General features: G+C 37.4%; 1 long non-coding RNA gene across 1 annotated transcript; it reads left to right on the top strand.

The window, feature by feature from the left end:
* Positions 1-8,920: 8,920 nt before the first annotated feature.
* Positions 8,921-10,452, top strand: LOC122032839. Its single transcript, XR_006126231.1, has 4 exons — positions 8,921-8,965; positions 9,117-9,175; positions 9,358-9,457; positions 10,359-10,452. It is a non-coding gene; the product is annotated as an uncharacterized LOC122032839 (long non-coding RNA).
* Positions 10,453-14,483: the final 4,031 nt, after the last annotated feature.

Genomic DNA, 14,483 nt, shown 5'->3' with positions numbered 1-14,483 from the left:
CATTTTATAAAAATCTTTGATTCAGACATATTCATAGCCCAGGTGTATGTAGATGACATAGTGTTTGGGTCAACCAACTCAAAATTCTTAAAAGAATTTATAACTTTAATGGAAAATAAATTTAAAATGAGTCTAGTTGGAGAATTAAACTACTTTCTAGGACTACAAATTAAACAAATTAAAGAAGGAAACTACGTACACCAAACTAAATACAAAAAAGAACTAATTAGGAAATTTGGTATGGAACACTCTAAAGAACTAAAATCACCTATGGCAAGTAACACAAATCTAGATAGTGACCCAAATGGTAAATCAGTTGACTTAAAATACTATAGAAGCATGGTAGATATCTTACTATACTTAACTGCAAGTAGACCTGACATATTATTTACAGTAAGTATGTGTGCTCGTTATCAAACATGCACTAAAGAATCTCACCTATCTTTTGTTAAAAGAATAATTAAATGTCTAAAATGAACCATTAATGTAGGAATGTGGTATCCAAGAACATCACATTTTGAATTAGTTGACTATTCTGATTCAGATTATATCTGTAAGATATCATAAATTTAAATAATAAATGTTATTGGACGAAAAATCTTATTAGATTTTTCAGGAATTTTTTTAAAAAATTTCGGGATTTAAACGGAGTCCGTATGACCCGTTTTGAGGGGATGGATTCGGGGTACAATGAATGCCTGTTTGGAATACTCAAATTAAGTGGGAGTTAATTAAGGAGTGAACTTTGGGTTTAATAAAACTAACCCAAAGTACTTAATTATTCTTCCCCTATTCCCTTCTTCTTGATCCCGATTCCCTTTTCCCTCCACCGAGCCTCTCCTCCTCTGCCTTTCGTAGCACCATCATCGCCCCTCTCAGTCAGGTGCCGCCTACTGCTCTTCACGCGAGACCGAGCTGACAATGAGGTCACCTTTCCCTATCATCGCGGGACCTTTAGTCGCCATCGCCTGGAAGCCATTGCCGATCTCTTCTTCCCTCTCCCTCTCGTGCTGCTGCGATCTGTCGACCAACGAGACGTCGGAGCCAAGCTCGCATGGTCTTCGATCGCCTCTCCTCACTGAATCTTGAACCAGGGGGTACGACAGTGTCTCGTCTTCCTCCACCAAATCCTTTCTTGAAGCAGTTCCCTAGCTCGGATTCGTCGCCGACAACCACTCTTTTCCCCACCCGATGAGTTTCTCTCGCAATCTCGTCTGATTTCTAGTCGTATTACCACGGCTTCGCTGCCTCGTCGTGTGCTGGGGTTTCGATCGAGTGTCACCACCAGGGGCGATCAGTCTAGGTAAGTTTCATCTGGATTCGTAGAAATTCAAGATCTTGCTTAATTGTTTCCTCTTGGTGATGCTCTCTCTGATCCGGACTAGGAGGAGGCGTTGTATCAGTACTGTGGGTCTTCCCCTATTGCCGATCACTGCCACTCCAATTCTTGAAGCTGTGGAGGTCACGAGTGAGGAGGTAAGGTTCTGTTAAGGTAAGTTTTGTGCTCTGGATTAAGGTTTCAGCAATTCTTTACTGTATAATTGGGGTTTGGATTGATTATTGGGAAGAATTTGTGTGTAGGTGCCCTTTTGTAGCTTCTGGGTAGTTTTGGCTGATTGTGAGCTGCTGAATTGTTGCTAAACCTCGAGGTTAGTGATGTTCCAATGAGGTATTTCTGTTGGATGCATTAGTATGTTGCTAAATTTAGTTTCTAAAGGATGGTAGGGTTGGTGCTTGCTTAGATTTATGAGTGGTGTGATGTAGATTGGATGAATTATTGTGGTTGAATTAATTGAGGTGGATGAACTATGTAGGATTGATTCTTGATGTTAGTAGATGATACATAGATTAAATGATGGTGTTAATTAGATTAAATGATTAGAATTTGGACTTTGATTGTGATATGTTGATTTGGAGGAGTTTTGGAGATGTATCATGTATAACCTAATCTAGTTAGGTTGCATTATAGTTAAGGTTAGTTGGGGGACTAATCCATGATCATGTTTGATTAGGGTTATTCTAATTAGGTGGGGGGAAGTTGTTTAGTTATTTACTTCGTATGTAATTAGCTAAATATATTATGTGATCATAGGACTTTGGTTCGAGGCGAGCGTCTCGACGGGGGATTGGTTTATCTGACACAGTCGATAGATAAAGGAGGGTATTTCTTTCTTAGCCTTTATGTAGTTTGCCTTCGATCTTAGTGCATGGTTATTATTTGATGGATTAGGCTGCTTTACCTTATATCATGTTCGTTTGTTACTTTCCTGCTTGATACCTATGCTTGATCTTTGAGGTTTCTAGTTATATCATATATAGTCTCTACTCTTGATATCTACTTTGCTATGTTCACACGTGTAGAGTATGTATTGTAGGGGTTGTCGGGTTGTTTGTATTACCATGTTGATTGTGCATATGATGTGGATTGTACGTAGGTTGGTAGGTGTTATAGGAGTCATCATGTTGACCGTACATTTGTATGTTGTATGTACATACATGTTGGTTATGTACTTTTGGAGGAGTTGTGTTGATTGTATTTTTGTTGTATATACACATGACTGATGTGTTTTTACTAGAGGATACACGTTGATTGTACCGAGGTTCTGTGTACCTATGTCTAAAGGGATTATTGGAGATTTTTGGGTGACTATACATGTGTAGTGGTGTACATGTGTTGGTGGGATATGTGGATATATCATTACGATTATATTCATGTTGTGGGGTACTTATGTGGATTTGGGGGTTGCATGGATGATGACGTTGTCCGTATCATGATTATATATATATATATATATATATATATCATGTTCATCATTCATTGCATTGCTGACGACTAGTGTCTCCCTTGTGGTTGAGAGAGTCGTCAGCCATTTATAGCTATCCTTTTGACCACTGATGGAGAGTGGTAGCTAGGAGTGGAGCTAGTCCTGTCGCGCTTACTCAACCGCTCAGTGTTCTGTCAGCCTCGACCACTCTGGAGTAGTGAGTCTTGATGGTACAGTAGTTAGAGGGCTAGAGATGTGAGTGGTCAGGAACCCTTAGCTATGTAGTTAGATAACTATTTAGCTGACCGTCCGCTTCGACCACCTATAGCGGTGCATGTATTGGAGGCTAGTACGGTTTGTCATGGACCCAAGCCTCTCGGCCATACAGGGGTCGAGGTGTCTAGAGAGGTGGCGGGGTGACCATGGAGCATGCATACGCATTTTTGCATATGATGCGCGGTGCATCTTTGAAGATATATTTGCATACATGCCTAGTAGATACTAGATGCATGTGATTGTGGTTGTTGCACTTGTTTGAGATGTGCTTGTTGCATATGGTTGTCATGCTGCATACATGTCATTTATTTTACATATATATGTAGTTGTATTTATATTGCACAGGTGTCACGAGTAGGTCTGTTGCAGATCCGGTGAGTTTACTGATCATTGTACTATGTGTCGATTCCAGATTGGGTATGTATATATCATTATGATAGTTGTGGTTTGTACAGTTTGTATGTCAGGTTATTATGTCAGATATGTTTAGGTGCATTGATTATGATAGTGTGATCATGTTCTTTATTCTCTACTGAGACTGTATACTTTTGATCTTCATGTTTATTTATAGACCATGCACTGTCTTGTCTATTACCCGTTGAGTTACCTATACTCACCACCGCATGTATATCTTTATGTTTTCAGGTAGCTTGTAGATGGTTGGTGTGTCGCTTGGAGTATCCTGACTGCCGGGTCCTACGTCACATCCGAAGATTGTTTCATCTCGTTTTATTTTCTTTTGTATATCCTTCTATATTTTGGCATTGTATTTGTGTTTAGCCATGTGGCTATCTTATGGTTTTGGTGATGTATTTGTATAAAGCCTAGCTGGCTAGCAGTATTTTGATTTGTTTTATATGTGCTTGTTTTATGTTTTTCCGCTGTGTTGGTTTTGATTACAGCCGGGTGGGCTGATAAAAATCTATATAACTGCGTGGTTGTTGTTATATTTGTCCAGCCGTGTAGGCTGAGATTATTAACTACGTGGTTGTGTATATATTCCATCCGCATATGGTTGATGTTTATTTTGGATGTGTATATGCTTTGGATTGTCACCAGTACAGGGGAGATGCTGCCAGATTTTTGTCTGGCAGAGACTCCTCTAGGGGCATGATAATTTTTGGTATCAGAGCAGGTTTACGATGCTTGTTGTTCGTGTTTTGGGATTTCATGTTTCGATTTGCTTGATGTGAGTTTTCAGGTTTTGGGACCAGGCATCAGCAGGACATCCCCAGGTTATAGGAGGTATGTTTGCATATTATTATCATACATTTCTTTTGGTATATGTTTTGTTGTCCATGGTAATTAGTTATGACTGTGTTAGTACTCTTTTGTTAGTACTTGTCTAGTTGATTATTGCATGTATTTCATGTGTTGGATCAATCACCGATCACGGTTGACCCTATTGGAGATCAAAGATTACAGTCTCAGGGGATTCGTCATATCATACTATCAGTGGTTTTAGTGTATGCTATTACTAGTTGGTTGAGAGTTAGAGTCACATACCTGTCTCTATTATTATTAGCTGGGTAGTGGGGGATATCTATATACTCATGTTGACTCTGTTGGTAGAGTATCGGTTTACTCCTGTTGGTTTGGTCAGTTTAGGATTGATTTACCTGATTGATTGGTGTAGTTACAGTTTAACTTATCTTAGTTGGTTTTGTGCTCCTGTTAGTTCGATCAGTAGAGGATTAATTTAGATTCTTTTGATTCTGTCTGTAGAGGACCGATTTACCTTTGTCGATTTGGGTAGTTGGGTATCGATTTATCTTAGTTGGTTTCATCAGTGGATGATTATTTTTCTCTTGTTGGATTAGATAGTAGTTGACCGATTTATTTTATTGGTCCGACCAGTAGGGGATTGACTTACTGTATTTTTAGAGATTCCTATCTTTAGGATGTTTCATACTTGGTTAGATATTTTGACTTGTACCGGTGTAGGAAGGACTGAATTAGCCGTATACTATTGTCGCTTGATCAGTCTGTAGAGGATTGTCGTATCCTATTCCATGGGGACTTTGACCTTGAACTGTCTGTACCTGATTGGATGACTTAGAAGGTACATTCGGATAGGATACCCCCAGTGTCGTGGAGAAAGTGTAAAGCTACCTGCTGAACACTTATGAGATACAACCGTTACTAGGGTGTATAACTTGGAGAGTACATTTGGATATATGATTTGTACTGATGTAAGAGAGTTGAAGTTAGCTGCTTAACCTTTACGTGACCCAGTACCACGTGAAGGAAGATGCAGAGAATGTTTCTTTTTGAGATCAGGTCATCACTTAGTAATTTCTTTGAGGTTTTTGGAGAGAGAGTAGTTCTCTACTTCTTTCGATAACATGATGGGTTTAAGGTGATGATTAGTAGACTTGCCTAACGTTGCTCCATGGGAGATCCTGACTCATAGACCTATCGGATGTAGTTAGATATCCTTGATGCATCTAGTGATCTACGACCTGTAATGATACGGAGGAAGTGGTATTAGTTGAGTAATACCTAGGAGTTCTGATCGTAACTAGGTATGATTTCAGATGATGATCTTTGAGGGGTAGAGCGTTGATTGACAGATATTTTGACCAACTATTTAGGATAGAGGATTCGATCTTTTTATCGGTATTTGTCGAGAGACATATATAGGATGATTATGAGGGTGGTGGAGATATCTTCTTGATGGGTAGACTCTTGGTCAGCAGGTTGTGTGACCCTTTGACTTTGTATTGACATTCTTTTATTGTAGATATTTGATTATCGGAAAGGATGAGATGATGAGATTTGGCAGACCTTTTTAGATACGTTTAGTTTGTTGGTAGTGGGGGTTGAAGGTTGGATGTTTTCCTTTGACTCTATCTTTGTTTAGGATACTATCTGGTATGATTGACTGATGTTGAGGATGATTGGAGATTGGTGGATATTGGGAGATCAGGTGTGGTGATAGGTTGTCTTTTTATGATTTATTAGTGGATATTTGACTTGATGTTCTATGATTTAGTGTTTGATGATTGATAGTGACATGGAGTGTAGTATACCTGTGATATATATGGATTTGTTGATTTGTAGTTGGGGATCTTACGGTTGAGTGAGCCTGTTGTCCTTGTTGTCACCATTTAGGTTTACAGTGCGCTAGATGTTTTTATGGACTTGATGCATTTGGTATGCCTTGAGTATTTGGATCAATTCTCATTGTCTTCATTGAGGATATTTTGATCTATTCCCGATCCGAGGTGGATCACGTAAACTATCTTCACATAGTTCTAGAGATATTTCGACAGGAACGTCTATATGTGAAGTTTAGTAGTGCGTATTTTGATTTTCTTCTGTGAGATTTCGGGAACACATGGTTACCAGTAGGGGTACACCTGTGGATCTATAGGAGATAGAGGTTGTTACCTATTGGGAGTAGGCGTAGTCTATACAGGAGACTTGCAGTTTCCTTAGTCTGACTAGATATTACGGGACACTATAAGAAAAACCCTCATAGACATCGGTGGAACAACAACGGTTTTAAGTAAAAACTGATGTCTTTGAGTATTTTACACCGATTTTTCCAAAAACTGGTGTCTTTGAGCGCAGATTTTCGCTCATAGACATCAATTTTTTAGCTGATGTCTATGAGCACCTTTTTTTGTTAATAGACACCGGTTTTAACAGCGGTTGTTAAAACCCGGTGTTAATGAACCAAAAATAATAATTTAATTTAGCCAAAATTTACAATACTTCCAAAGTTATCTCCAAACCTAAACCAATATCGTGCCCCTTCTCTCAGCCTAAACCTAAACCTAAACCTCCGACCATCTCTCTCAGGCTCATCTCCCTCTTCCCCTTCCTGGATCGACGCCCCTTCCTCTCCCAAGCAGGATCAAAATCACCTACTTCGGTCCTAAGCAAAATCGCAGCATAAATCGTTCCGTTCTGCCTCCTCGTCCGATCCTCTCTTCCTCCTCCTTCCTCTCTTCGCTCTTCCCGGCTAAGGTAGGGGCTGACGAGATCCGAACAGCGAGAGGGCGCCCATCACCACCATGGCACGGTTGGTCGACAACGTAAGGGAATCCGAAGAGAGAACAGCACCGAGATCCAGGAGCTCGCTTGCTTTGTCGTCGACGAGCACAACAAGAAACAGGTCTTGTGCTCCTCCTAATTACTATTTTTTTTCTCTCCCAAAATTGGGAATGTTACTCTGTATATATCCTTGTGCACTTGTGTTGTTGATCTTTCATAACATATTTGCCTGCTGGTGCATGGTATAACTGTGATATTATATGCACCTTATGTGCATTAGAGTTAATATATAAACCTAAAGTACCTAATGTGGGATTAAACTCCATTACATGACTCAAAATACTCTAATAACTTGAATACTCTTAACTACTACAAAGCACAGTGGGAAATTCTTAGGTCCGTGCTTTGTGAGAATTATATTGTGATAGAGCTTGCAATTGGAAATCATCCGTCTTTTTCTTCATTCATATTTGCAAATAGTATCTTAAAATCTTCTGTTAAATACTTATTCCAGGTTTTTATGAATGTGTTTGCAGTATGTTCTGTAATCTTTTTGAAAACTATTGGTAATATTTTGGCATAGCTGGTATTGATTTTCTATATACCTCCTTTCCTTTAAAAGCATTAGTTCTTCTTACTATTTTTAAACTTGACTTCTCAATCTTGGGTTACCAAATTTCTCAGTAACCTGATTTACAGGTCTTAGCTAGAGGCATAGAGTGCGACATTGCATTAATTGCAGTTGAGAGTGAAGAATTCTGGAAAGGTGCTGAACCACTTCGTTTTGGTCAATTGCCATGCCTTTAGGTTGTTGTTGTTCATGAATTGCAAAAATGTTGCTCTTCCTTCATGATAAGCAACTTTTCCATAAGTAATTTGTGTTTCTTTTGATGCATCATTGAACTGGGTATTAGCCCTTCTCCAGTTGTTCATTGAATTGGCTTAATTATTTTTTAATTCCTATAAGCATTTTGCTTCAATGATACAACATATGATTGTTTTCTTTAATCCCTGACTTGCAGGATAATGAAGAGCTGGAAAATTGTAAATAACTGGCCTACACTTCTATATCTGTAATTTTGATGAATTAAGTGTATCAAAATGCCATAATTAGCCTTTTTGTTCATCAAAGCAAACTCCAGTTACCAAGTTTGATAGATTTCTTGTGGTTCTTGTCACATAGTGGTTAGGTATTTATCCAATGTGAAGAAAGGGAGGAAATTTTATGTTCCATTTTGAATCACTGGTAAGTGATGGGCTATTATAATATAATCTATAATGTTCTTTCATAAGGCAACATACTCCATGTTTCTCCAAGTGAATTTATGCTTTGCCACTTGCAACATGTTTTCTTTTGAAACAATAAAGATATTGATTATCCACACTTGAATTTTATCAGTGGTAATATGTACTTTTGGTATGCCAAGTTTGTATTTGTTGTCAAATCTTTATGTGATGAAGTGTGATCAAGTAGAAGTTCAGTTGTTGCAACAGTTAACATTTTCTAAGGCTCTCTTTTCTATAGGGTTATTTAATCTAGTTGTTTTTCCATAATTCATCAAACTAACAAGTTATATGATACACAGGATTCAGTAACTGTTGTAGGATATCCACTTGGTGGAGATACAATCTCTGTGACAAAGGGTGTGGTATCACGAATTCAGGTTTGATTTCATGAAATTGTGATCATAAGCTTTTAGTATTTTTTTGGTGGATTTTATATTCTTGCTAAGATTGTTTTATAGATGATAAATTGCTGACTTAAGTGTTATCAATTTTAAGTTGGTTGAAAATTTTAGAACATGGTATCCAAATGAGTTTTTTAATATTAATCACTTTTTTTTTTGCTTCTGTTTCAGGTTAGTATGCTCATGGATCCTCTGATCTGCTTGGTATTCAGATTGATGGTGCAATAAACCCTGGTTGGTAACTCAACCTAGTTTCCTTGCTAGAAAGATAACATTTTATTTTTTAGATAGTTGGATGTTATTGCACTACTTTCTCTGGCAAGGTACAAATATATTCTTGTAAAAAGCATATTAATGTTGTCAAAGAAACGTACTTGTTTTGCAGGAAACAGTGGTGGTCCTGCCTTCAATGATCGTGGTGAGTGTATTGGTGTGGCATTCCAGGTATTCCTTTTGCTAAATCTGCCTTTCATTTTCCCTACTTTATCTATTCCAAACTTTTCAAAAATCTTTTATAGATTAACTTTGTCCTAGAATAATGTTGAATGGAAATGCATCTGAGTACTGCTTTTGCACCTAAATTAGCATTCTACCTTCTTTCATATCTCACTAGATATTTCATTTAGGTTTTCAGATCCGAAGACACTGAAAATATTGGATATGTTATTCCAACCACTGTGGTTTCTCATTTTCTTGATGGTTATGAAAGAAATGGGAAGTATACTGGTAAGCTGACATCTGAAAGATTCTATTTTGATAGATCTAGTTCAGAATGATTGTTAGATATAATTATCTAATGTTTTCCGCTAATTTGATTGGAGTTCCTAGCTAATTGATATAGAGAATGCAATACCTCTGATACCTATGACTATTCTGATTAAGCTGTAAGTATGCTAGTTAGACTACCTGGGTCCACTTCGCGTGATTATGACTTGTGTCTTCATAAAGATTTAAATTTATACCTTTGTCAGTTTGGTTGTTGAATTAATTCTTTGTATGTTATTTAAGGTAATATAGGTTTTTTTTATTTTTTGCTTCTCACATCATATTGGAGTTATTCACTTTAATAAATGCATGTATAGATTAGGGGTGCAAATGAATCAAATCGAGCCGAATAATATGAAAATATTGATATTTGAGTTCAAACTCAAAAAATATATATGATATTCGAAGCTTGAAAATACAAATAATTTTGTCTCGAGCTCAATTCAAAATAAAATTCGAGCTCGAGTTCGATTTGAATTGATCGAACCTTGATTTGAGCATATTCGAAATGACTTAAATTTGAATTTTGTTCCAATTATTCAAATCTTAATTTGAATATATTTAAGTTAAAATAATGTTAAAATAATTAGAATTCAATTCGAGTTCGGCTCGCGAGCAGCTCGTGAACAATCTAACAAAATATTATGGGTTCGAATTTGGCCCGAAAAAATTATTGAACATGTTCGAGTTCTGCTCGAATTCAATAATTTCTAATAGGAATCAAATATTTTTTGAGCTAGCTTGAAAAACTCGCGAATTGGCTTGATTCGATTGCACCTCTAGTATTGATGTGCGTGTGTGTATCATATTTTTTTATAAATGACAGTTAGATTTTTTTATTTTTTATTTTTGGCAAAATTAGGATTTCCTTCTCTTGGGGTATTACTTCAGAAATTGGAGAATCCAGCATTGCGGGCATGCTTAAAAGTACCTTCTAATGAGGTATTTATGTTGATTTTCTAGAAGTCTGGGTTCTTAATTTTTTTTCCATGTTCTGTAATATATTAAGATCTGATATTACATAGTTTTGGTATATTTTCTACTTTAAACTGAGAGTATCTTGCTTGTAAAATCAAACAATTTGATATACTTGTGTGAAAGATCCGTAAACATGATTCTTTTGGCCTTCGGATGTGTCAAAAGAGTGTTCATGTAATGTTCCTTATGATATTATTATCCTGCTAATGATAATTTGATTCCCACATGTTGAATTTATCGGGTTTGGTTGTCATTTCAAAGCCTCATAGTTAAACACTATCCTATTGCTTAAAAAAAAAATTATATTTGATTACACTTGTTCTTTTGGTCCATTTAATTCCTTTATACATCATCAGTATATCATAATAGTATTTTCTAAAAGCACATTATGCCAATTATTCGTATCTACATCATAATAATATTTTTAAAAAAACACATTACATTAATATCTATTTTCAGAAATGAGCCATAGTTAGAGGTTAAAACAATAAGTGATTCAGCTAGAGTCTAGAATAGGTAAATCCTATTCCATTTCTTATAATGTCATATGGTTCCCATTGTCTTTCTCAACCAGTATCTTATAAGCGTGTAAATAAAATTGACTAAACCTGAGTGTCTAAGCGTGCAACTGATGTACATATTTGTTCAGGAGCCTTCTCTGCATGCAGCTGTGATGCTTGAACAAGCATCCTACTGCTATTTGCTTTCCATCCCACCAATGCTATGCAAGTATGGTTTTCATCTTGTTTTGTTAGGAAATCATTACTACATTTCTGATCAGGTACTCGATTGCATGTCAAATTCATCTTCATATTGAAACTTGTCTCAGATATTTAAAGCATGTTCAAAGTTTTATGTGCTAATTGTAAAACATTCATTCTGTAAAATGTAGAGATAACATGCGATTCGAGCTTACAAGAATGCACTCTTCGTTTACAGAGAAAATGGTTGGACTTATATATCTGATCATGTTCACTACAATGTTGGAAGGTTCTCTATGCTTTGTTTGTATATTTGTGCATTTATCTTTGATGCTTTTGACCTTATCTCCTTCCATTTACTTATGTGGTATTCTTTTATTGGAGTTCTTGATTTGGCTATCAAGCATATGCTGGAGGTTTTGGCTTGCAGTCATCTGTCCCTAGCCACACAAAATGTATTCCTTAATGAATTTTCCCATGTTGTCTAGGTACTTCTACAGATTTTTCCTCATGATATTTTTGTTTAGTAGTTCGTAAATCTTAAAATCTTGTTATACCTTGATTCATCATAGCATGGGAATGAAATTTGAGGTTTACAATCTTTGACTACCTGTTATCAATATGGCCTCACTCTACAGCATGTATAATTCTTCTGTTTTTGTTCTTTGCTTTAGTTAAGTAGACCAAATGATACTTTTGTTTGACAGATTAGAACAGTGGATATTTTAACTCAGAAAACTAGGCATTTGAAGGTGAAAAGCGGTGAGATTAGGGAAATGAAAGGCGCAAGAAGAATGGAGCAGGATAGCAAGTTGAACATATTCTGATTCTCATAATTTAATATAGCCTTATCTTGATTTTTGACTCACGATGTTCTACCTTGATGTGTTGTTAAAAGAATGTTCTACCTTGATTCTGATATCTATTAGCTTTTGATGTAAAAAGAATGTGTGTGTATTTTATGGATACTATTGTAAGAAGAATATTTATGTAATTTGTGAATATTTGTGTATTTTATGGATCCTATTGAATGAAGAATATTTGTGTAATTTGTGAATATTTGTGTATTTTTTTGGTTACTGTGGGTTTTTCACTATTTCGGAAATCAAATTTGTGTTGTTAAAAAATACTGATATTACATCGGTTTTCCACCGCTGCAAAATCGGTGTCATTAACTAATATTACATCGGTCGTATACCGCTGCCAAAACTAGTGTTATTAACATATAATATTACATCGGTTTTACACTGTTGATAAAACAGTGTCATTAAGTGATACTACACCAGTTAATAACCGATTCGAACACCGGTGTCGTTAAGTGATACTACACCGGTTTTAACCCGATGTCTAAAATGACAGACCTTTTACATCGCCTTCATAGACATCGATCGAAAATGTAATAGACACCGGTGGAAAACCGATGTCTATGAGGGTTTTTGTTGTAGTGGGAGATTGGTTGAGGGTTTATTTAGCATTATGTCGTTGACTGGACTATCTCGGAAGGGAATAGAACTTCCTTGGACGGATGCTTACGAGATCAGTTTTGGGAGTTGGATGAAAAAGTTGTTAGCTGCACCATCTTAGTTATGCTTTCTAGTGTAGATGGATTTGTACTCTACACAGATGTATCATACCTGAGGTTTGGTGCAATTCCGATGTAGTATGAGCGGAGTAGTCTCGTGCCAGTAGTTAGAATTCTCATGAAATGAGAATTTGATTCTTTATTTCCATAGGAGATTATGTGTGTTCCCGAGTCACTTCTTATCCGGGAGAAGTTACTACAGGAAACACCTCGATCTGGATTTGTGGTATATCCGAGTGGCATCCGATATATAGAGACTTTGAGTGTTCATATTGGTGGAACGACATGAGGAAGGACATCGAGGATTTTATAGCTTGATGTCTAATATGTCAGCCAGTGGAGGTTGGACATCGGAGATCAGTAGGATTGTTTTAGTAGACTCATATTTTGGAGTGGAGTTGGGAGCATGTTTTGATGGATTTTGTTGTGGGATTATCCAGGACATGGAGAGGATATTTTGGTTTGGGTAATCATTATTGGGTTGACGAATTAGCTCTTTAGCTATTGATTTGCAGGATGTATTCGTTGGATGGAGTAGCGGGATTCAAATCTAAAGTGATTATTGGACCTCATGGTATATCTCTGAGTGTGGTTTGGGATGAAGATCAGTGATTTCACATCATGGTTTTGTCTATGGATACAGTAGACTTTGGATTAGGAGTTTCGCTTTAGTACAGATTTTTACCTCGGACTGATGGATAGTTTGAGCGTCCTATACAAATGTTGGAGGATTTATAGATAGTGTGTGTTGTGGAACTTCGGAGGTAGGTGTGGGTATTATTTATGACTAGTAGATTTTACCCACAGTTGGCTAGACAGCAGTGTGGTCATAGCAGACACAGGGTAAGTTTATAACTCACAGAGTCATCGTTATTCATTTGGAGGTGGATCATCACGGTTGGAGAAATGGGTTCATTATACTTGGTGGGAGTGGTATATGAGTATGTTGCTTAGTTGTTACCCTTGGATGAGGATCCCTGAGTTGAGCAGTAAATTTGGGGACCAAATTTTTATTAGTGGGGGAGAATGTAAGATATTGTAAAATTAAATAATAAATGATATTGGACGAAAAATCTTATTAGATTTTTCAAGAATTTTTAAATTTTTTTGGGGGATTTAAACGGAGTCCGTATGACCCGTTTTGAGGGGATGGATTTGGGGTACAGCGAAGGACTGTTTGGAATACTCAAATTAAGTGGGAGTTAATTAAGGAGTGAACTTTGTGTTTAATAAAACTAAACCTAAGTACTTAATTATTCTTCCCCTATTTCCTTCTTCTTGATCCCGATTCCCTTTTCCCTCCACCGAGCCTCTCCCCCTCCGCCTTTTGCAGCACCATCACCGCCCCTCTCGGTCAGGCACCGCCTACTGCTCTTCACGGGAGATCGGGTCGACAACGAGGTCACCTTTCCCTATCATCGCGGGTCCTTTAGTCGCCATCACCTGGAAGCCGTTTCCGATCTCTTCCTCCCTCTCCCTCTCGTGCCACTGCGATCTGTCGACCCACAAGACGTCGGAGCCAAGCTCGCACGATCTCCGATCGCCTCTCCTCACTAGATCTTGTACCAGGGGGTACGACAGCACCTCATCTTCCTCCGCCAAAGCCTTTCTTGAAGCTGTGCCCTAGCTCGGATCCGTCGCCGGCAACCACTCTTTTCCCCACCCGATAAATTTCTTTCGCAATCTCATCTGATTGCTAGTCGTATTACCACGGCTTCGTTGCCTC

This window comes from Zingiber officinale, chromosome 11A, assembly GCF_018446385.1.
Source record: "Zingiber officinale cultivar Zhangliang chromosome 11A, Zo_v1.1, whole genome shotgun sequence".
In the NCBI taxonomy this organism is placed as follows: Eukaryota; Viridiplantae; Streptophyta; class Magnoliopsida; order Zingiberales; family Zingiberaceae; genus Zingiber; species Zingiber officinale.
This window is presented reverse-complemented; position numbering and strand designations above follow the sequence as displayed.